Source organism: Pleurodeles waltl, chromosome 6 (genome assembly GCF_031143425.1).
Source record: "Pleurodeles waltl isolate 20211129_DDA chromosome 6, aPleWal1.hap1.20221129, whole genome shotgun sequence".
NCBI classification, from domain to species: Eukaryota; Metazoa; Chordata; class Amphibia; order Caudata; family Salamandridae; genus Pleurodeles; species Pleurodeles waltl.
Window position 1 is genome coordinate 1,550,506,895 of NC_090445.1, and position 21,909 is coordinate 1,550,528,803.

Below are 21,909 nucleotides of genomic sequence, written 5' to 3' on the forward strand. Positions count from 1 at the left end.
TCCAATTCGCCTACAAAGTAAATGAAATAAACTGGACTATTTTACGTCTGAATGTAGTATACAATAAATATTCATTTAACTGAAATAATTTCTGTGAGCCCGGGTGAAATCTTGTTCAAGCCAGTGTAATCTCAGGTAAATGCCGGCCTTTAGCAATATGGAGCTGACTTGTAATGCCTGAGATTACCCCAGTACGCTGCATTATGTAAACAAGATCTTGTTTATGTAAAGATCCTATTGCAGGAGCACAGAAACCACCTGAGCGAACTGAATGCGAGTTGCTGTTGTTTTAATGCCGGGCCCCGATAAATCAACTTGAAAATGAATTAGAATTGAATTTTAACTGATGCAGAACTTCCGGTAACTTTTTTAGCGCAAAATTCATCTCGATTAATTATTAATTAATGTATTTATGTACATGGGAAGAGCCAAAGAGAGTAAGACTACTGAACCTACATTAACAACTTCCTCGCCCTCTCTTAAAGACTGCTTCCTGTTCTTTGTTGAGCCCTTAGTCATTTTGGATTTGGATTCTGGAGGGAATCATCAATCATCCTTTGTCTCCAATCTTTGCTGCAGCATCCACTCTAGGATTTTTTTGCATTTATTTGAAAATCAAGGTGAATGTAGTACTGCTGCCTGAAAGAGGGCCGGTGTCACTATTTTAATCTTTTAAATAATTTCGTTTACATATTTCTGTGTGGCCTGGAGTGTGGACTAGAGGTCGCAATGTGGGATGATGGGGTATAAACGTAAGGGCAACAGAAGTTTTTGGTTAGTGGATGACTGGATTTTATATATATATTTTTTGTTTCGTTTCCTTTAGATTTTTGTTGATTATAGGGTGGTGTTATAACTTTTGGGGACTAATCTGATGTAGGCCATTGATAAGAGTGTTTTCTTATGTATTTCTCACATTCAGCTTTTTTGTGTCCTTGAAATCACCAAACTGTGGTTATTTGTTTGCCTACATGTGTCTGTCAATGGCTGGGGTTGGGGTGGCTGAGGTGTCCAGGGCCATGTAGTCAGATATTTGTTATTGGTCCTCAGCCAACCTCTTTCCTGTGTGCTTGGGGTGTGTGTTTGTGTTTTTGTGTGTGTGTTTGTTTGCCTGGGGACATTGTTGCCTAGAGCTGTTTATGTTTGGGTCATTTTGTCATTTTCCATATTGCTGTGCCATTATGTTTTTTATCTTGGTTGATTTTTACATTCTCGTTACTGATGCTTTACCGGTGGTCTATAGACCCATGAAGGGAACCAGGCACATTTTGGATATGTGCCTGTACAAAACTTCACCTGTAATGCTTCATTCGTTGGGGGAGGGGGAAGAGGGAAGGAAAGGGTAAAAGGCAGTACGCAAGATTCTCTTTGTCCTCGGTGCCTCCTCCTTTCGTTCCATATACTTGTCCATCATTTTGTGAAACCAGTGAGGCTAGAGGGAAGGTGCTCATAGGGATCAGGAAGGGTAGGGTTAAAGTTTTTTTGGACTTAATAAGAGTCAGGATTTTTAGGGTTCAGTGATGGGGAGCGGAAAAGTGTAGTATGGAATTTTTAAGGACCAGAGAAGGGTAGTGGTAAATAGTAGAAAGGGTTTTTAGGGTTCGGGAAATGGTTGCAAAGGAGGACGTAATAGTTTTTAGAGTTCAGGGAAAAGTAGCACTAAAGGAAAGTAGGGAGTTTTTAGGCTCCTGGAATGGTAGTCTTAAGGCAGAGTAGAAAGATTTTAGGGGTTCATGGAATGGTATCATTAAGGGGTAGTAAGGTGTTTAGGGTTCAGGTAAGGGTGTGTAAAGGGATAGGTAATGAGTTTTAAGGGTTAAAGTATAGGATGCGTTAAAGGGAACCACAAGATTATTAGAGTATGGTTAGATAAATTGAAAAATGCATGCAATAAAAACGAATTTTGAAATTCAACACTTTTGTAACTGTCATGGGTAATAATGAAGGACACAACATTATTTCGGCAACAATTTCACTTCCACTTTAATTTAGTCAACATTTTAAAAATCAACATTATTATAAACAACTGTGTGCTTAACCCCTTCGCCGCCAGGCCTTTCCCCCCTCAGGTGCCAAGCCTTTTTTCGGCTATTTGGGGCAGTTTGCACTTAGGCCCTCATAACTTTTTATCCACATAAGCTACTCATTCCAAATTTGTGTTTTTTTTTCTCCAACATCCTAGGGATCCTAGAGGTACCCAGAGTTTGTGTTTTTCCCTGGAGGAGACCAAGAAATTAGCCAAAATACAGCAATAATGTTTTATTTTTTTTTAAATGGGAAAAAGGGCTGCAGAAGAACGCTTGTGTTTTTTCCCCTGAAAATGTCATCAACAAAGGTTTGCTGTGCTAAAATCACCATCTTCAGAGCATTTAGGAACAAGCAGACTTGAATCAGAAAACTACATTTTTCAACACAATTTTGGCATTTTACTGGGACATACCCAATTTTTACTATTTTCTGTGCTTTTAGCCTCCTTCCAGTTAGTGACAGAATCGGGTGTGAAACCAATGCTGGATAATGGACAGCTAAACATTCCTGTAAAGTAGACAACATTCTGAATTCAGAAAGGGGTCACTTGTGTAGATCCTACAAGGTTTTCCTACAGAAAATAACAGCTGAAATAAAAAAATATTGAAATTGAGGTGAACAAAACTGCTGTTTATCTCTACGTTTTACTCTGTAACCTTTTCCTGCGATGTCAGATTTTCAAAAGAAATATACCGTTACGTCTGCTGGACTCTTCTGGTTGTGGGGATATATAGGGCTTGTAGCTTCATCAAGACCCCTAGGCACCCAGGGCCAATAAATGAGCTGCACCTTGCAATGGGTTTTCATTGTATACCGTTCATACAGCAATTCGTTTGCTGAAATAGAAAGAGTGAAAAATAGGTATCAAGGAAACCTTTGTATTTCCAAAATGGGCACAAGATAAGGTTTTGAGAAGCAGTGGTTATTTGCACAATTCTGAATTCCGGGGTCCCTGTTCTAGCATGTGAATTACAGGGCAGTTCTCAAATACACATCTTTTTTACACACTGTCTGACATTGGGAAGGGAAAAACATAGAGAAAGACAAGGGGCAATAACACATGTTCTTCTATTCTGTGTTCCCCCAAGTCGCCAATAAAAATGGTACCTCACTTGTATGGGTAGGCCTAGTGCCCGCAACAGGAAATGCCCCAAAACACAACATGGACACATCACATTTTCCCAAAGAAAACTGACCTGTTTTTTGCAAAGTGCCTAGCTGTGGATTTTGGCCTCTAGCTCAGCCAGCACCTAGGGAAACCTAGCAAACCTATACATTTTTTAAAACTAGACACCTAGGGGAATTCAGAATGGGGTGACTTGTGTGGCTCTCACCAGGTTCTGTTACCCAGAATCCTTTGCAAACCTAAAAATTTGACCCAAAATTTTTTGGGGAAAGTTCTGGAATCTGAGAGGAGCAGCAAATTTCCTTCCACCCAGCATTCCCCCAAGTCTTTTGATAAAAATGGTACTTCACTTGTGTGGATAGGCCTAGTGTCCGTGACAGAAAACGCTCCAAAACACAACATGGACACATCACATTTTTACATTGACAACTGACGTGTTTTTTGGAAAGTGCCTAGCTGTGGATTTTGGTCACTAGTTCAGCTGTCACCTAGGGAAACCTACCAAACCTGTGCATTTTTGAAAACTAGACACCTAGGGGAACCCAGGATGGGGTAACTTGGGGTGCTCTCACCAGGTTCTGTTACCCAGAATCCTTTGCAAACCTAAAAATTTGGCAAACAATACACTTTTTCCTCACATTTCGGTGATAGAAAATTCTGGAATTTGAGAGGAGCCACACATTTCCTTCCAAGCATTCCCCCAAGTCTCCTGATAAAAATGGTACCTCACATGTGTGGGTAGGCATATGGCCCATGACAGGGAATGCCCCAAAACACAACGTGGACACATCACATTTTCCCAAAGAAAACTGACCTGTTATTTGCAAAATGCCTAGCTGTGGATTTTGGCCTCTAGCTCATCCAGCACCTAGGAATACCTAGCAAACCTGGACATTTCTGAAAACTAGATGCCTAGGGGATCCTAGGATCGGGTAACTTGTGGCATTCTCACCAGGTTCTGTTAACCGGAATCCTTAACAAACTTCAACATTTAGCAAAAAACACTTTTTCCTCAAATTTCGGTGCTGCAAAGTTCTGGAATCTGAGGGGAGCCACAAACTTCCTTCAACCCAGTGTTCCCCCAGGTTTCTCGATAAAAATGGTACTTCACTTGTGTGGGTAGGCCTAGTGCCCGCAACAGGAAATGCCCCAAAACACTATGTGGACACATCAAAATTATCAAATAAAAAAACTACATGTTTTTGCGGGGGACACCTGTGTTTTTGGTCCTGGGCTCAGCAGCCATCTAGGAAAACCTACCAAACCCAAACATTTCTGACAACTAGACACCTGAGGGGGGTCCAGGGAAGTGTAACTTGCTTGTCTTCATACCCAGAATCCTCAGCAAACCTCAAATTTAGCTAAAAATCAAATTTTTCCCACTCTTCTGTGTGGGATCACCGCACCAGCACAAATTTCCTACCACCCAATGTTCCCCTCGGTCTCCCGGTAAAAATTATACCTCACTAGTGTAGGTGGGCCAAGTGCCTGTGACAGAGAGGAGCCAAAAACATGTCGAAAATTAGGGGGAACCAAAGCGAGTCCAAAGGGGCAGTTTGAAAAAAGTGGGGCAGAATTTTTATCGGAATAGATGCGACAATGCTGGGTGGTAGGAATTTTGGAGAATCCTGCAGACTCCATAAGGTTCCATTACAAAAATGTGGGAAAAATATGTGATTTCAAGCAACGTTGCAGGTTTCCAGGACCTTGTGGGTAAGAAAATGGTGCAGAGTACATTGAAGCACACCACCCTAGAGTCACCCAGATGTTTCGTTTTCAGATGTGTCTAGGTTTCCTAGATTTTTCTACCAGGCAGGGTCCCAAAGTCCAAAAAGTGCAGCCCTCACCATTCCAAGTGGGACGATTCTGAGAGTTAGACAAGCTCTCAAGGCCCAAATTTAAAACCAAAACCCCAAATAATCAAACGTCCTCTTGCTTGCCATGGGATAAGATGTTGTAGTGTGAAAGGGGAGCTGAAATACTATTACCCCCTTCAGTTTGGGTGGGGGCATAACCATGCCCTTACTTGTTGGTAGCCACCACCCCACTATTTTTTATTTCCTGGAATCTAGTAGGCTTTCTGACCCCTCCCCCGGGGACTGGATTGGGGGTAATTGCCCCATCTGCATAACGGTGAGCAGAACAACTTTGTCCCCATTTATTTAGGATGGGGTGTGGCCATACCCCACCCTCTTTTTTTTTTAAACAAATCTTCCCTGGTGGGCAGAAATGGCCAACAGTAATGTGCCCCCATGAGGATCAACCCTTGCCCAAGGGGCTGCCCCCCAAACAAATCACACACACAAGCACCAATCCCTGGAGCATAAGTGGTTTCTGCCGCTCTTGGGGCAGATCGGCCTAATAGAAATAGGTCGTTCTGCCCCCAGGGGGATAGAACTGGCCTAAAATAAAATTACCCCCAGCGGAGTGAGCGTTGCCTAAGGTGTCGCTCCCCATCTGTAAAAAATAAAACAAATAAAAAATCCCTCGTGCCTAGTGTTTCAGCCCCCGTGGGGGTAGATTGGCCTAATTAAAATAGGCCAATCTGCCCCCAAGGGGGGTGGAAATGGCTTAAAACAAATTTGTCCCCCAGGGGAGCGACCATTGCCTGAGGGATCGCTCCCCATCTGTAAAAAAATCACAAAAAAAATCCCTGGTGCCTAGTGGTTTCTGCTCCACTTGTGGGCAGATCGGCATAATTAAAATAGGCTGATAAATTTGCCCCCCCCACCAGGGAGTGACCCTTGCCTAAGGGGTCACTCCCCTTGCGTGAAAGTGACCTAAAAAAATCTGTGGTTTCTGCCCCCGTTGGGGGCAGATTGGCCTAAAAGAAATAGGCTGATCTGCTCCCAAGGGGGGAAGAACTGGCCTAAAGACAATTTGCCCCCAGGGGAGCTTCTCTTGCATAAGGGGTCGTTCCCCACGTGTAAAAAATTGAAAGAATTTTTTTTTTTTTTTTTAGCCCTGGCGTCTAGAGGTTTCTGCCCCCCATTGGCAGATCGGCCTAATCCCAATAGGCCGAACAGCCCTCAGGGGGGGGCAGAAAAGGCCTTAAAAGAATGCTCCCCTAGGGGAGCGACCCTTGCCGAAGGGGTCGCTCCCCTTTATTGTAAATACAGAAAAAAACCTCCCTGGTGTCTAGTGGGCGTTTCTGCAGCCCGATCGCTTCATGAATACAGGAATACTCAAAGAATACTCAGAGAGACAAGGCCTTTCCTTTCATGCCTCTGTCTGCCCCCTCCCTCACGAAAAGCATTTATTTTCTGATCACGCTGGAAACTGAGCTTCCAGAGCGATGGGGGCCACCTCTGATGAGGTCAGCTGACATCATCAGACGTCACTGGGGGGGTCGGGGTCAGGGGTGGAAAGGGAAGCGATTCCCCTTCCATCTGGCCCTGGGGGGGGTGTGGGGGCATCCCTCGGGGGGAGTGGTCTCCCCACGAGGACCAGTACAAGGATGTAATGTGAAGCCGCAAACTACTGCTGCGTCTCTCTATCGGACCCCAGTCGGGCCGGTAGTCTGCATTTCTGGACGCCGGCACCGCCGTGGCCCGTTTTTCTGTGTTCCTTTTGCTGTGGTACAGCCCAGGAGGCACATTTAGTGCTCTGGATCGCGCCGCAGCCCCTGCCAGCCTCCCTGTTTTCCCTCTACTCACCTTCTTGGGTCTTTCTTCTTCTTTCCTACTTTTTCTTTTTCTTCTGTCTTCAATTCTTCTTGGTCTCCATATTGTCATCTTCCTTGGTGTTCTTCTTCCCAGCATTCCTTTTTCCTTTTCCTTTTCTACTTGATCTGTTTACCTATTCATTTCTATATGGTCTTTCCCAATCCAAGATGGTGTTGTAGGTTCTTTTCTGGTATACAATCACTGCAGTTCCTTTCTTCCTTGCGTTGCAAACCCTCCTGTTTTAGTGGTGATCCTGTTTTTCGTTTTTTCTGTGCTCCTGCTTCTTCCTCCAAGATTATATTCTACTTGTTTTTCCCTTTTTTCATTGTTTTTTTCCTCTTTTTCAGGAGTTCCTGTGTTAGAGGTTTTTCCCAATTTTGGGGTTTTTCCTCTGGGACTCCTTCTGGAGGGTACAGTCTGCCTTGGTGTTTTTTCCAGTCAGCAGCACCGTGGCTACTAAAAATGTTCGCCTCTATCTTGGCGAGTCCAGAACCAGTAAAAGACTGGGTGTTCCTCCAAGTTCTTCAGCCTACAGTGGTAAGAGTCGTGCAGACCGTGACACGTATTGGTTACATCCGTGGCGCCTCAGCGCCGCGCTACCGGACGTAATTGTTACGTCCTTGGCAGGGAAGGGGTTAATATTTAGCCATCTTGTCATTGTTTGCAATATCTTCTGCCTTGCCAAGCAATGTGCTTAACCAGCATTTTGTGAAACCAGTATTTGTGTGTCTGATCATTCATTATTAACCATGTAAGCCTCCTTTAAAAGTAATCTCCTGAGAGTATTGCATGTTAGGGCCAATTTTAAATAAACTTCCTTTTTCATATATTTCCTTTTATTACATTATGCTTCTGGGCTGGGTGTTGTATTCTGTAGTCCATGGTTATTATTATATTTAATTGATTAATTTAAACCATTTTTGCCATCCTCTTGTTAGACCCCATAGGGGTCCCATGTGCACTGTGAGACACATGGCATGTTTCCCACTTTTAGAATTTCTTACTTATGTTCTGCCACAAGGCTTGGGCCCTCTGGGCCACAGTTACAATCATTTTCAATTTTAATTTACTAGATCTTTGGCACCCTTCCCCTGGCTCTCATAAGGGTCCCATTAGGGGGGTGTGGTGACATATGGGAAATTGTGTCACTGTACACAGATGACACACTGATCTATCTATGGGAAGTGCAGAAAAAATGTAAGCTAGTAATGAGGATGCTAGCCGACTTTGGCACACACTGTAGCTTGAAGCTGAACTTGGCCAAGACATGCCTCCCCTCAGGGGACTATCATGGTTAACCGATAGGCTCTACCACAGTTGGGCCCCAAACAGAATCTCAATCCGTAATATGTTCCGCTACCTGGGAGTCAACATACATTACTCGGATGAGGACAACAGTCAGGGAAATCTGGGGGTGGCACTGGCAGTAGCTAGGAAATTGTTAACCTTCTGGAAATCCTTATCAATCTCTTAGATGGGCAGAGTAGCAATTGCAAAGATGCTAGTTTTGCCTTGACTACTGTACCTCCTCTCGCGCTCCCAGTGCTGTTGACTAGGAGCTTTTCCACTGGCTTAAACAGTATGCTTTCTAAACTGATATGGGATATAGGAAGGAAAACGGTGGCTCTCCAAAATGTATATCATCCTTTGGACAAGGGGGGTGGGATTGAATGTTCCACAATATGAACTATACTACGCAGCAACCTGATTACAATGGCCAATGTGATGGATATCTCAGACTTTTAACCCGGAAAAGGTACCTTTAAAAGATATAGGGGGATAAGAGATTATCACATGGTTAATGAAACCACCTCAGTATGATAGACAGCAAGGTGGTAAATTAGCCAGGATAGCCAAATACTGCTGGCATAAATACATACAGCCCGAAGGAGCTGCCTCACCATATTCATCAAAGACTGCCCTGCAATGTGTTACTGATATTTGCTATTTCCTTTCCTACATTTTGGATGTAGGGTGCCAGAATGTCTCTTTTCCTTCCAGCAAATGAAATTACACAGGTTTTGCCTGGGTCTTAACCATAAAAAATAAAAATGAAAAGAAATTCCTGTGCGTAGAGCTACTGTTGAAAAGTAAATCAATTGGAGATTGTTTATCATTACAATTATTTAGGGGTCACCATGCCACAAGCTCACTATAACTTGGAATCAGCATACAGCTAATGAGACGGAAAAATACGTAATGCTGACCATGGTCCTTGGAGTTTTTCCCCAAATGTGGAGGAAAGATGTATTTTAGCTCTTAAAGATATTTACAAAGGGGGGGGGGGGGGCGAACAAGATAGCCAATCGGTTACATTGAGGTAGTGCTTCTGGCACGCAACAATTATCCTTCATAATCCTCCCAACTCAGGCACGATACCAAGCCCAGGTGACTTGGGGCTGATACCTGCAATACCGAGATACATTGTGAGTGTCCCAATAATGCTCTGAGGGCCGCCACTGCTACAGAAACCATGCAAGGCCTATTCAAGCAGACTAGACAGTACTAGCCAGAAGAAGGCCTTCAGTGGAAAGAAGTCGGGAGGTGAAAAGGTACTGCTGAGCCCCGAAGACAACGCCTGGCAGACGGACGCACATCGGTTGGTGGGCAGTTTGGAGGGTGAGACAGACACAGTGTGAAAGTCTAGATAAAGCCCAGAGTACCACCCCTGACACAGACTGAGACCGGAAGTCAGCTGGGAGGAGATGGGGTGCTGCTGAGCCCAAAGAGGCGGTGCCTGGAGGATGGGCAAGCCTCGACCTGCAGGTAGTTGAAGGGCCGTGCCAGAGCTGCCAGAGCTTGGTGGTTTCAAGGCGGTGGCTGCCGGAAAACAGTGTGGAAGGGCCTACAGGTATGCCTGGTCGGGGCTTGGTGGACTCCTCTCCCTTGCCAGAGAAAAAGTGAGGGGGGTTTTGGGGGCCTCTTGGAGCCCAGTGCAGCAAGCCAGCTGAATGAGAGATGGCGCTGGCCCCCACTGAATAGAGTCTGGTGAGGCCCTTCCCTGTTAAGGTGGCCCTGTAACTGCTGGACCCTGAGGAACTCAGTGGGAGGGGTAGAGACAGTGGGAGTTCTCCCCCTCCTGTGGACCTCTGAGAATCTGTGAGTTCGGGCGGCAGGCAGCAAGACATATGGCGGCCCCCAAACATCCTAGATCTTGAGAATTATACAGTCTGGCAGCTGGAAACCTGGGGTTAGTGTTGCTTGTCCCTCAAAGGCATCTCTAGACTGGTATCCCCCACCCCAGTGCACAATTGGATGCACCACTTGATGCCATGAACTGAATAATAACACAGCAGCTTCTCAGTTGCTGATCTATGATACCGCTCGGTCAGGCCAGACCACACATAGAAGGGAAACAGTGCGGCTACTGACTTTACAGGCTGAAATAGGCTAGTAACTAGGGCTCCATTTGACCAGGTGCTGTGTGGCCCTGTGGCTGCTGCGGGGACCCTGGCACCAGTCTAAACTGAAAGTATATCTAGGCGGTTCTAATGGGAAGTTCACGCTGTCTTTTTTGCATACAACTCGATGACTGTAGTAACTATAAAGTTGCTCAAGTTCTGGTGTGAGCAGTCACAACTCCAGCGTTGTTATTGTGCTTGACCGTAAGGGAGGTGCTACTCCTGTGAATGCATGATGGTTTGCAATAAGAAATCGTGCACAACCCAGCAGACGATAATGGCTCAATACACGTCCTCTGGTTCAGCACGGGTCCCTCGGACAGTAGACACTGATGACCAGCAGGCTCCACATAGTCCCACTGGGGTCCAAATCCTGGCACCATCGAAACCTCCACTGCAATGACACAAAATGTGTAAAATCGATGCAATGGCACACAACATGAACCTCCCGAGAGCAGACGCCCGCAAAGTAACGGAGCGCTCCATTGAGACTGAACAAGTCAGTGTGCTGCAAGAGGAAATAAAGTCCCTAAAGGCCACTGCAGTGACTCTGGAAGCGCAAACACGGAAACTGTAAATACGGGCAGAAGATGCGGAAGGCCGATCCCATAGATGCAACCTGCATTTTGGAGATTTTCTGGAAAAAGATGAGGGATCTAAGCCTGAATTGTTCCTGGTAAAATGGACACAAGAGCAACTCCCAGATATTGGCCTATCCCTAATCTTCGTAGTGGAAATAGCCCACAGATCGCAGGCACCTCTTCCCCTTCCTGGGGGCACCCTTAGGGCCATCATAGCCAAGATACTAAATTGCAGAGACTGTGATGCCATATTACAGGGAGTCCTTGGTGAAGGTAATCCTGCCTTCAAGATCCACATAATCTGTATATTTCCAGACTACACCAGATCTGTCCAGCAACAACGACGATCATTCACTGGAGTCAAGCTGAAGCTGAGGGACATGGGTCTTCAGTATATGCTATTGTACCTAGCTAAATTGAAAGTCTTGCACAATGGCTGCATGCATTTTTTCACCACACTGGAGGACGTGTGGGGCTGGTTGGAGACACTAGGGGATGCCCAGATTGAGCCAGGAAGGTCGAGCGAGACTAGGGGTGGTGTGAGAGACACCCTGAAAATGATGATGAAAAACATGAGGTGAAGCAGACTGAGACGAAGGTCTGGATTCAGGTCCCAAGTGGTGGTCCGGCAAGATGGCACATTGGACCTAGAGCAGCAGAGATGGGAGCATGAGCAAGCCAGGGCCCTAGTGGAATCAGTGACATCTGCTGAATTGGCTTGCACTAGATTGGAATGGCTGGCAGACCCCCCCACCTATGGATGCTGAAGAGTTGAGAGCAGGACAGTGAAACTGGGCAGGGACTCCTGTAAGGAAGATTGCTGATGAAAGCTCTCGGATTGATTCTGTATCCTTCCTCAGTGATAATCATAACTTATATTGATTCACTGGATCTCCCATTGCTTTTTAAAGTGAGATATGTGAGTTTTTTTAGATTTCCACAGTATGTGTGTCCAATGATACACTGGATGCACCCAGGAACAAAGTGGGCGCCAGGGATTGGGCTCCTGAGAGGTTTCCTCTAGGGGGCAGAGTAGGACACATATATCAGATCGTTGTCACTTCCCCTTCATAGCCCTACCCTGGTGTGACCTTGTGTGGCATGAGGTGTGGACTGTGTGAGTGAATGGGGACCTGTAAGGTTATCTGGATGTATGGGCGTGAATGGTAGGGACACCAGAGTGGCCTTCTGGTACTGGGACTGGCAATAGCTGGCCCGAGGCCAGTTCTGCCTTGGGAGATAAAGTAGACCATAGGGTGGATGTGACATTCCACTCAATTCTGCAGTTTTTGTCATAGCCTGATGGACCAGTTAGTTTTGGGTCAACTGGGGAGACACGAGTTGTGGTTTGATGTGTTTACCAGGGGAGGGAGGGAAGAGTTGAATAATGTATGTACTGTTTTGTTTATGATGACAACAGTGGCGAACGGTGTGGGTGAAGGAGGTGGTCTTGATGAGACATGCATAATCACACTGAACCAGATTGGTGATGATACTCAACTTCTCACATGGAATATGAGAGTACTGGCCACCTTTGTTAAATACAACAGAACACACACATATTTGATGGTCACTGGGATCCACATAGGCATGCTCCAGGAGACGCAGTTAATGGAGGAGGAAGCACAGAAGCTACTGAAAAAATGGAGAGGTCAGTTATACTTCTCAACATATTCTTCGTATGCTAGGGGTATTTCCATATTGGTGGCACCTGAATGTCCTTTTTAAAAACTGGGTTACACAGCTGCCATTGAGGGGAGATACATCCTGATACACAGTAGACTAGGTGGGATCGAATTATAACTTCTAAATATATACACCCCAAATGCAGATGACAGGGACTTTTCCCCGGCCCTTGAGACTGAACTTCTACATTATGTGGATATGCCTCTTATCTTGGGGGAGCAACTTTAACTGTGTGCCGGACGATGTGCTGGATCATCGCCCACAATATATGGGCACTAAACCAGCCATGTTGGCCAGTCTGTTGGAAACTATGCAAAGACTATAATGTGTGGATTTATGTAGGGAAATAAACTCAGCAGCAACAGAGTTTTCCTTTTAATCTCCCACTCATCATGTTCACAGCAGACTAGAACGATTCCTCATTGCCACTGGAGGAGCATTGAATGTCAGGGGAGCACGCTATCAGGTCAGGTTCCTCTCGGGTCATGCACCTCTACTTCTAGAATGTGATCTCAGTAGGTATCCCCAATGGATCCCACTGTGGAGGCTCTGACCGGAATTACTGGGAGACCCTGAGTTTCAGGTGGATATGCAGCAGGACATACAACGCTATTTTGTGGATAACTGGCACACCATTGCAAACCGGGGTGCTGAATGGGGTGCTGGCAAGGTGGTGCTCCGAGAAGAATGCCTGGGTAAAATCTATAGCACTAGGAGGAAACTTGAGAGGAAACTGTAGAAGGGAGAGGCCAGACTCACCCAGCTTCAGCAGGGATTGCAGGGAGAGGAGGATGACTTGGAGAGCCTCACAGGCGCACATAGATGGGTAGTGGAGACATAGGATAGGCTGGACCGACACGAGGCGTGACTATACGCAAAGACTTCATGGAGAAGGCGACCGGTCAGGCCGCATATTAGCCTGGCTGTTGCGGCGGGAGAGGCTCCCCGTGATACTCTCCTTTAGCTTAAGCAGATGGATGAGTAGTGATAAGCCAATCTGCAATTAACCAAGTGCTGAGAGATTATCAAGCGGAGGTCTACAAAGCCCCTGTTGGAGATAGGCCACAGGATACAATAGAGTTCTTAAGAAATATTGCAATCTCACAACTGACAGTGGTAGACAGAGAAGACTTAAAGGGAGATATTCAGCTGGGGGAATTGAGAGTAGCTGTCTGCGATATGGCGATAGGGAAGTCCCCCGGCCCTGGTGGCCTCCCAGTCGATTTATATCAGATGTACTTGGCCGATCTCCTGTTAAAACTCTGGGAAACCTTCTGGGAGGCTGTATCAATGGGAGCCTTGGCAGACCACATGATGGAGGCCCTTATCATTATGTTGTTGAAGCCTGGCAAAGACCCAGATGACCCAGGGTCTTATACATCACTATGTTAAATGTAGACATCAAGTTATTGGCAAAGGGTTTGGCCCCACAACTGTGGGGTGGTTCCCTGGTTGGTGCACACTGATTAGAGCGGTTTTAGGCCAGGTAGGGGTACACACATGAACCTCAGGAGGCTCTCACACATTATGCATGCCACTAGAGACTCGGAGGTGGACATTGCGGTGGTCACCTTAGAAATTGAAAAAGCCTTTGATACCCTGTCCTGGGCCTACCTTTGGGAGGTGCTCAAGCGCATGGGGCTCGATCCACGATATATGGTGTGGATTTGCTTGCTGTACACGGCACCCAGGGCCTGAGTGCACACAGGACAAGTGGTTTCTGAGATCTTCATCATTGAGCGGGGTACCCGTCAGGGATGCCCATTGTCACCGATCCTCTCTGTCCTGGCCGTGGAGCTGCTGGCAATTTACCAGCTGGAGAAACTTGGCAACAAGGGGATACAGGTGGGAGACTTTAAACATGTGGTATCCATGTGTGCGGACGGCACTCTTCTATCTGTAACAAACCAAATCCACGCAGTCCCGAGGCTGCTACACCTTAAAACACATTTCGGGCAGGTATCTGGTCTCCGGGTAAATTGCCATCAAACAGTGTTGCTCCCATTGGCTGTGTTGGCCTTTTGTCTGAAGCCTATACTTGCAAAAGTGGAGCTCCCCTGGGAGACTAGCCATTTTCAATATCTGGGCATCCAAGTGACCCATGATGACCACGCACACTATGACTTGAACATGGGAACTACATTGAGTGACCTTACCCATACAATAGACTTTTGAACGACTGTGCCGCTGTCAGTTATGGGACGAGTGGAATGGAGCAAAATGGTTATATTACTAAGATGCTTACACATAATGCTGAACTCCTTTTGCATGCTACCACTGTTGGTATTTCAGAAACTGGACGGACTCCTGGTGTCGCTGGTCTGGGCAGGCAAGCGCAGCAGAGTTCAACTGGAGACTCTGAAACTGGACCAGAAGCAAGTGGGATTGGGACTATCAGACCTCATTACTTTGCAGGATTACTCCAATACGCCACACTGTGGTGTGAGGAGGAAACCAACTTTGAAAAAAAGCTACTGGAGGGCATGGTACCTTTAACCAGGGGAGGCTCCTCCACTAAGGCAGAAGAGCGTTGCACCATTGTATTGTGGGGAAAGGAAAAATAAAATGGTAATAATGCAATGCTATTATCATTTTATTTTCCCTGGGAGTACGGGACTGGGCTGAGGGAGCTGCCAGAGGAGGGCTTTTGCTGTCCAAAGTGCGCATGGTGCAGCCGAGTGGGGAACATGCCCAGGCTCCCACTTCCAATCTGAGCAGCGCAGCAGTCCCCTCAGACCAGCCACAACGTTGCTGTCAGCAGCGTCGTGATTGGCTTACAGCCTGTGTGAGCCAGGAAGAGGACGGAGAGGAGAAGCATTGCATCCGAAGGTAAGCTTTTTTTTCATTTTTTATTCCTGTGCCGCCCTGCCACCCCATTCACTGCCTCTAACTGATCTTCCAAAACTCCTGATGGGTGGACGTAGGGTCCCGGAGAACACACTGTTTATAGTGACACAGATGACCTTGATCTGGGAAAGGGCAGTAACACAGGCGCCTAAACGTGCGCCATTCATGAAAATATTCCCTCTCTGGTAGCTTAGGCCCCTTTTACGCCTAAAAGATTCCATGAACGTGACACATTGGAATGAGGGAATCTGCCGAACTGCAGAAGACTTATACTTAAATGCCACATTTATAACTCTGGCAGAGGCAGGCAAACAATTTCGGATTCTATATCAGGACCGGAGGCTCTGATTATGCTTCTCTTTCCATGCTTTTAATATTCAGCAGCCAATAGGAAAGATTTATACAAAAAAACTACAAATCCCATGAACCCCAAGGGACACAACTACAACCATAGAGACCAGCCCTATAAAACCCTTGTGACCCAGTGTTTCTTCCTCTTTCTTTGCTGCTCCGCAGCCAGTTAAGTCACCTTTTCCTTAGCACGTTATAGATTGTTATGGTACCCTATGTTTATTCGATTTTAACATACTTTGTTTTCTAGCAAGTTACATACTGCCTAAGGGCGGCTTGCCGCCCGCAATTTCTGTGGAGTGGGAGCCGGTGTTGGGGAGCGGTACTGCGCGACCTCGTCGCGCAGTCCTATTTATATTTTGATTTCGGGTGGAGTGCGCGCGAGCCGACCGGCGTTCCTTTTCTGCTTCAGGGACTTTGCCGATCGACTCGCACGTCAATAGAATTGAAAATTCTAGACGCGAAGGCTAGAAAATTTTATATCATTCTTGTGCAATTCTTACAGTATCACGCACACCCTGTGATACATGGACTGGACATCCGGTCGAACCAGTGGAATCTCAGGTACTGCAACTCCTGCTGGACCCGGGAACACTAAATATTCTGGTTACCCAAATTTACGCTGCCCTCAAGGGAGGCAGGCAGGTCAACTTGGCAAAGTTGCATCTTAGTTGGGATGTGAAACTAGACATCCCTTCGACGGATTTTGAATGGCGGAGAGCAAGGGCACAGGTACGGAAAACAGCAAATAACGCTAGATTTAAACTCACACAATTTTACCACCTTCACAGAGCGTATTTGACACCTCAATACCTCAGCTGCATTTACCCCACTGCACAGCTGATTGCGTGAGGTGTGGGGTGTCTCCAGCCAGATTTACCCACATTCTGTGGGACTCCGGGTGGTTGCAGTCGTACTGGAAGGAGGTCAGCTCCTCGGTTACCTGGATTACTGGAGTTCGCTTGGGCCTGTCCATCAAACACTACCTACTGGGCATCCTACCCCTCCCTAGGAAGGGACGTAAGATAGGTTTTTAATTTGCTCTTCTAGCACTGGTACTAGCCAGACGATGGATAGCCATCCTCTGGGCTTGTACAGCACCCCAGCCCATGACCAATGGCAAAAAGACTTATTGGAATCGGCCATTGCAAAGGGAATGCAACTCCATAGCGTGTGTACAGATGAGCTTGCAGAGAGAGACCTGGACATACGGGATGAGATGGTTGATCATATGGATGGGGATCACAGTGGTCAGACTGATGAATCTGTTGCAGTTCTCCGCTGACTCATAGGCTCCCAACCCTCCACCCACCTCTAGACCGTGACAAGGACTGAGGGACATGGGTGACTCAAAAACCTTTGTAGCGGACGACTGCCTATAGAAGACTGTAAGAGGAAGTATGATATAGTAGCAAGTGCAATGGGAAGATGGAATTGGCACCACCTTGAGGCCTCTATGTTTGGGTATTGTTATAGCTTTGAAAATAAAATATGTATTGTCAATAAAACTGTTTTTAAAAGACTGGTGAAAAGCCAAGTTTTGGAGATTATATTTTACATTGCCTCCTGATGGTTACAAATCCAATGGTGCGTGGGTTCTTGAAAGAAAATTTCTAAAAATGAAAGGATCTGCGTGCAGTGTAACATGAACGCACGGGACATGGCTCTTACTCTATTTATTCGCCCAATTTTGGGTGTTACTTCCAAGGTATATCTAAAATCGTTATTTTGAAAAAAGACTATGCAGACATACCTTAGCATCTCTAGAAATGCTATAATATCTGGGAACTTTTGGCGCTTGCTTCAGGCTCTACACATTGTGATTCTCAGTAGCATCAAGATACTCTGAGTGAAAAGGGCCTTCATAAATAATAAAAATTAAAAAAATCTAAGTCGTTTTGAAATGTGATTTAATTTAGATTGCTCACTGTTCACAAGGACATCATTGGGCCTTCCTCGCCTCGGCTGATGAGGGTGGGTGAGTGAACCTGTTTGCCTTTCTGCTTCCTGAGGGAGCGGAGGATCTAGATGGAGTGGGGATTTTTTTTTTCGGACTCCATAGCACTGAAATGTGTCCTCTTCAAAGGAGGCAGTCTGGTCAAAACTGATTGGGTGTCACTAAACGACTATGACACTGCCCCTCTTGCACTGCTGGAGAACGAAATTCATCAAGGGATTGAACAAGTTCTTCCCATGCTAGGATGGTTTTGAGGCAAAGGGTGTAGATTTTATGGTGGGCCTCTGGCTTCAGGTCCAAGGACTCGTGCCACTATGACCTCTACATTGCAAGCCCAGAGTTCATGGTCCTGACACCCTTGTAGGTTAGGTCCCAGGGGGTTCTGTTCCAAATATTCCTAGCCCACGTTGAATGTTAATCAGTACTTCTTCTGGGATGTGATATGCCTAGCAGTCAAACTTCTACAAAAGGTGGAGCCAGAAGCTGGCCGTTGTGGGGTTGGCATTGGCCTACTGCAGGGACAGAACAATAGACTATTAAATCTTCTTCTCGTGCATCTCTAGATGCCAGTGTGGGAAGTCGGAGTCTTACCCTCCAAGGTTGCTGCAATCACCACCACAGACTAAGCCGGGGAGTTTCCAGATACAGTGACAGGATAGAGTTTGGTATTTACTGTTCAGTGACTGAGACTGCAGGGAAAGAGACAAGTGGCTTCCAGATCTCTTGAGTCTGCTTGAAAACATCGAGTTCTATAGCAGAAATGGACTCCCTGGAAAGCTGTTGCCCCTGTAAAGACATAGATTCCTTTTTTCTAATGTGGGCTTTTTATTTTTGCAATTGACTGTGCCTTCATTAGCTTAACAAGACGGGTTCCAGGGTAGGCCTTCCAATGGGGTGTGGGGGTAGCATGAATATCCACAGAGAAACCATCCACCTCTGAAGGTGGTGTTAATTTTCCTGAAGTAATGTGGTATTTCTGCATTTCTCAAAATCAGCAAGCAAAAAACACATGCTTGATGATATGATTAAGACATATTTCTAAGATTATCACTCTGTTCCGAAGAAGCAGGTTTCTAGAAATTGCTTTTAAAAATATTATTCTGAAGATATAAAGGTAATACTTAATACCGGATTTAGATAGAAAAATAAACGTAAACTTTCGGCAAAGATCAGAGGAGTTATAGGAATTCATAATTAGCATGATAATAGTGAATGTGGCGGCATACAAGTCTACCTGAAGGATGCGCCTTAGCCATAGTCGAATTATTTTTTATTGGGCCGAGTTTGCACATTCTTGGGAGCGCAATGAACATTCCCACGTACACTGCTATGTACCAATACGTATTTTGAATTTCAATGAAGCATTTCCAAACGGATGAATGAACCAATTACACAGTGAAACTAGTTCTGCCAACTGAATTGCCTTAAGGCACTGCATTGGGGAGGAGTGGATGAACATTCATTAAAAAAAGAGTTTTGTTATTTTCTGAAGTCGAGTTGGTTGCTTTACTGCACCATGGCAGGAGTTCTTGAAATGAAAAGTGTTTGCCACTTTAGTATTGAGTTTTGTTCGGGTGCCGGGGAGGAGCCTCCAGTGAGTTTTTGGTCAGATTTCTGCAAGATGCCCTAGGGATGTAGAGCTGTACTTTGGGTTGTTGCTGTGGATGCATTGCATCTTCTACCCGACTCAGGTGCTTATGGGGAAACCAATGGAATGTTTTCAAGGTGAAATAACTAGATTCCCGTTTACGGTTTTATAGGCCATTAAAAGTACCTTTTTATGAGGTGAATTGGTTTATTTTATATGGACACTCCTGTCTAATTAATGACAGGCACAGTCTGTTTCTAAGAAGGAAAAGAGAAAGGAGTATCCCTCAAGTCAACCTCTGACAATATGCATGCCATTCATGCGCCAGTGAAATAAAATATACCTCATCAAATGACTTCAGAACTTTTGGTCTGCTGTATTCCTCTATTTAGAAATGCGACACATCACATCAGATTAACTGGAAATACATACTGCTTCACCCAGCCCGCCGTCAGCATTTCAAGAACAAAGTACGGATTTCATGCAAAATAAGGGGACCATGAACAATGGTGGTATTTTATAATTCACGTTCGTATCTGATAGATGGACAGAATACAAAATACACTGAAATGGGAAGTCAAATTCTACAAGAAAAAACACATACACCACTCTTGTGACCCGATGGAAAAAAAAACAATCTTACGAACCTAGCATTTAATGATTTATGGATCAAGCCACAATTATAACCCTCGAAGGAGCTAGAAAGCAGCCCCCTACTAGTTTACTGGTGGAAAAAATCCACAAAAGACTTAAAGCTTGTAGGGCTGTATCAGGAAAATCCACTCCTCTTTACTAGAGAATTTTGTGAGGCAGCTTTAGACAGTACTCTTCATTGTTTAATCTGTAGATCACGTATTTAGCAAGAGTATGCCGAACTGGGTGCAGAAGAACATTTGTGTAGCACACAACAGAAGAGACTCAAGCCCTGGACAAGGATTTCCATCGTCCTTAATTAAGCCTGTTATAACTTATACTCTGATGAAAACAATGGTAGACAAGATACTTGGTTAATTCAGCACATTTCCTCTCTACTGAGTCTTCCAACAAGAAAGCCCATGCTAACAATGATTTTGTGTAGAGGCCCTTTGTCCACATAGAACTCAAAGACCACCAGCTCCATGTATATCAAGTCCACCAGAGCCTACTGATAATAAACTTCTACGCCTAGCACTCATAAGAAAATTCATACCACTAACCTAATAGAGAAGGGTTTAGAAGCACTGTATCAGCTAGTCTCCGTAGATTACATTTGCTTCTGTACAGTGTTGTGTTCCCCCTGATTAAGCAACTCAGATAGTCATATATTACCTCTAACCAGCACAACTCTCAAAATAAAAAATATTGCATATAATTCACAAAGGCTTTCAAGCGTCATCACCTTACATAAGTTTAATATGCTGTAAACGTCCTTCTGGTGATCCTGAAAGCCTTCAGAGAGTTCAAAGTTTATGAAGTCTCATCTAACCCCTCACATGTAGTTTCCAAACCAGCATGTCTAGGAGATACATACAACGTTAACCCTGTACAAATAGAAAACACTATTTTATGGGAAGAGCATAGTGTATTGTGACTACAGCGCACAAATGTAGAGCACCACATCAGCCCAAAAGATTGCTTCTGTGCAGAACATCAACCACACATACATGTACGATCTCGATTGCACCCACTAGCACACACAAATACACAGGCATACACACAAACACACACACACGCGTTTTAGCACAGGTGGCAGCAACGCAAGTTTGAAATAAAAATGGCCATAGTGCTAAGGGTCCAAGTTTAAGTTCTTCCCTCTGAACCGGTGAACAGATGTTTGCCAAAGTACAAATGTGAACTGTCGGTCTGGTTCAGAGGACTAGCATACAAGTCCAAGAAAATCGTCTTTCATGTCCAGTCAATTGCCAGCAATGATTATCCCAAAATCTTAACAGTGTCACTGGCTTCATGGTGATCCCAGGCAACCCATAATGGTACCATAGAACGTGTATCCCCGAAAGCCTTTTAGCCAACTAGGTCCTGTTACTGGATTTCACTTTTCATGCCAGAGCTCAGCATTAGATGTGGAGGAAGAAGAGCAGTACATCACTTCTGTTCAAGTGGGAAAAAGCAAGGAGGATTGATATTGGCCCCAGTGTTAGTCAATGTGTTGCTTCTCTTCTTCACAGGCTGACCTGCATGAAGTGATATAATTTAGTCTGGAGAGGAAGAATCATTATCTGCTCCATTTGAAGGTTTGTGTGATCAGAACCAGACATCAGAACCAGACACCACCTATAATTGCCTATACAAGGATTGCAATAACAAGCAGTGCATGGAAATGTCATGGTTCAAATAGACATAGTTACCCTAGGGCCTATACTGTTTAAAAAAGGCAAACCACAAATATGGAGCTACATAAATACAGATATGTTAATCCGACCACCATCATTTTGGAATACCATTACTTCAGATCTTTTATTTCGAATTACCATGATTTCTGTCTGGTAAGTACCTATACAGTTATTTGGGATTTTTTGCCTGGTAAGCGACTACACAATTATTTGGGATTTTCACGTTTTGATGTATTCTTTCTCAATTTGTTTTACGTTTTATATATTACTTATTTATTTTTATATGTTTTAGTATAAAAGCTACACATGCACACACACATACACAGGCACACAGCGCCTACAGTCTCCT

The 21,909-nt window shown here is 45.1% G+C and overlaps 1 long non-coding RNA gene across 1 annotated transcript in view; it reads right to left on the bottom strand.

Annotated features, from left to right (window-relative positions):
• Positions 1-1,982: 1,982 nt before the first annotated feature.
• Positions 1,983-21,909, bottom strand: part of LOC138302163 (uncharacterized) — a 185,554-nt gene continuing 165,627 nt past the window's right edge. Inside the window, exon 4 of the long non-coding RNA XR_011205318.1 lies at positions 1,983-2,864. This is a non-coding gene — a long non-coding RNA (uncharacterized lncRNA). The remainder of the gene's footprint in view (positions 2,865-21,909) is intronic.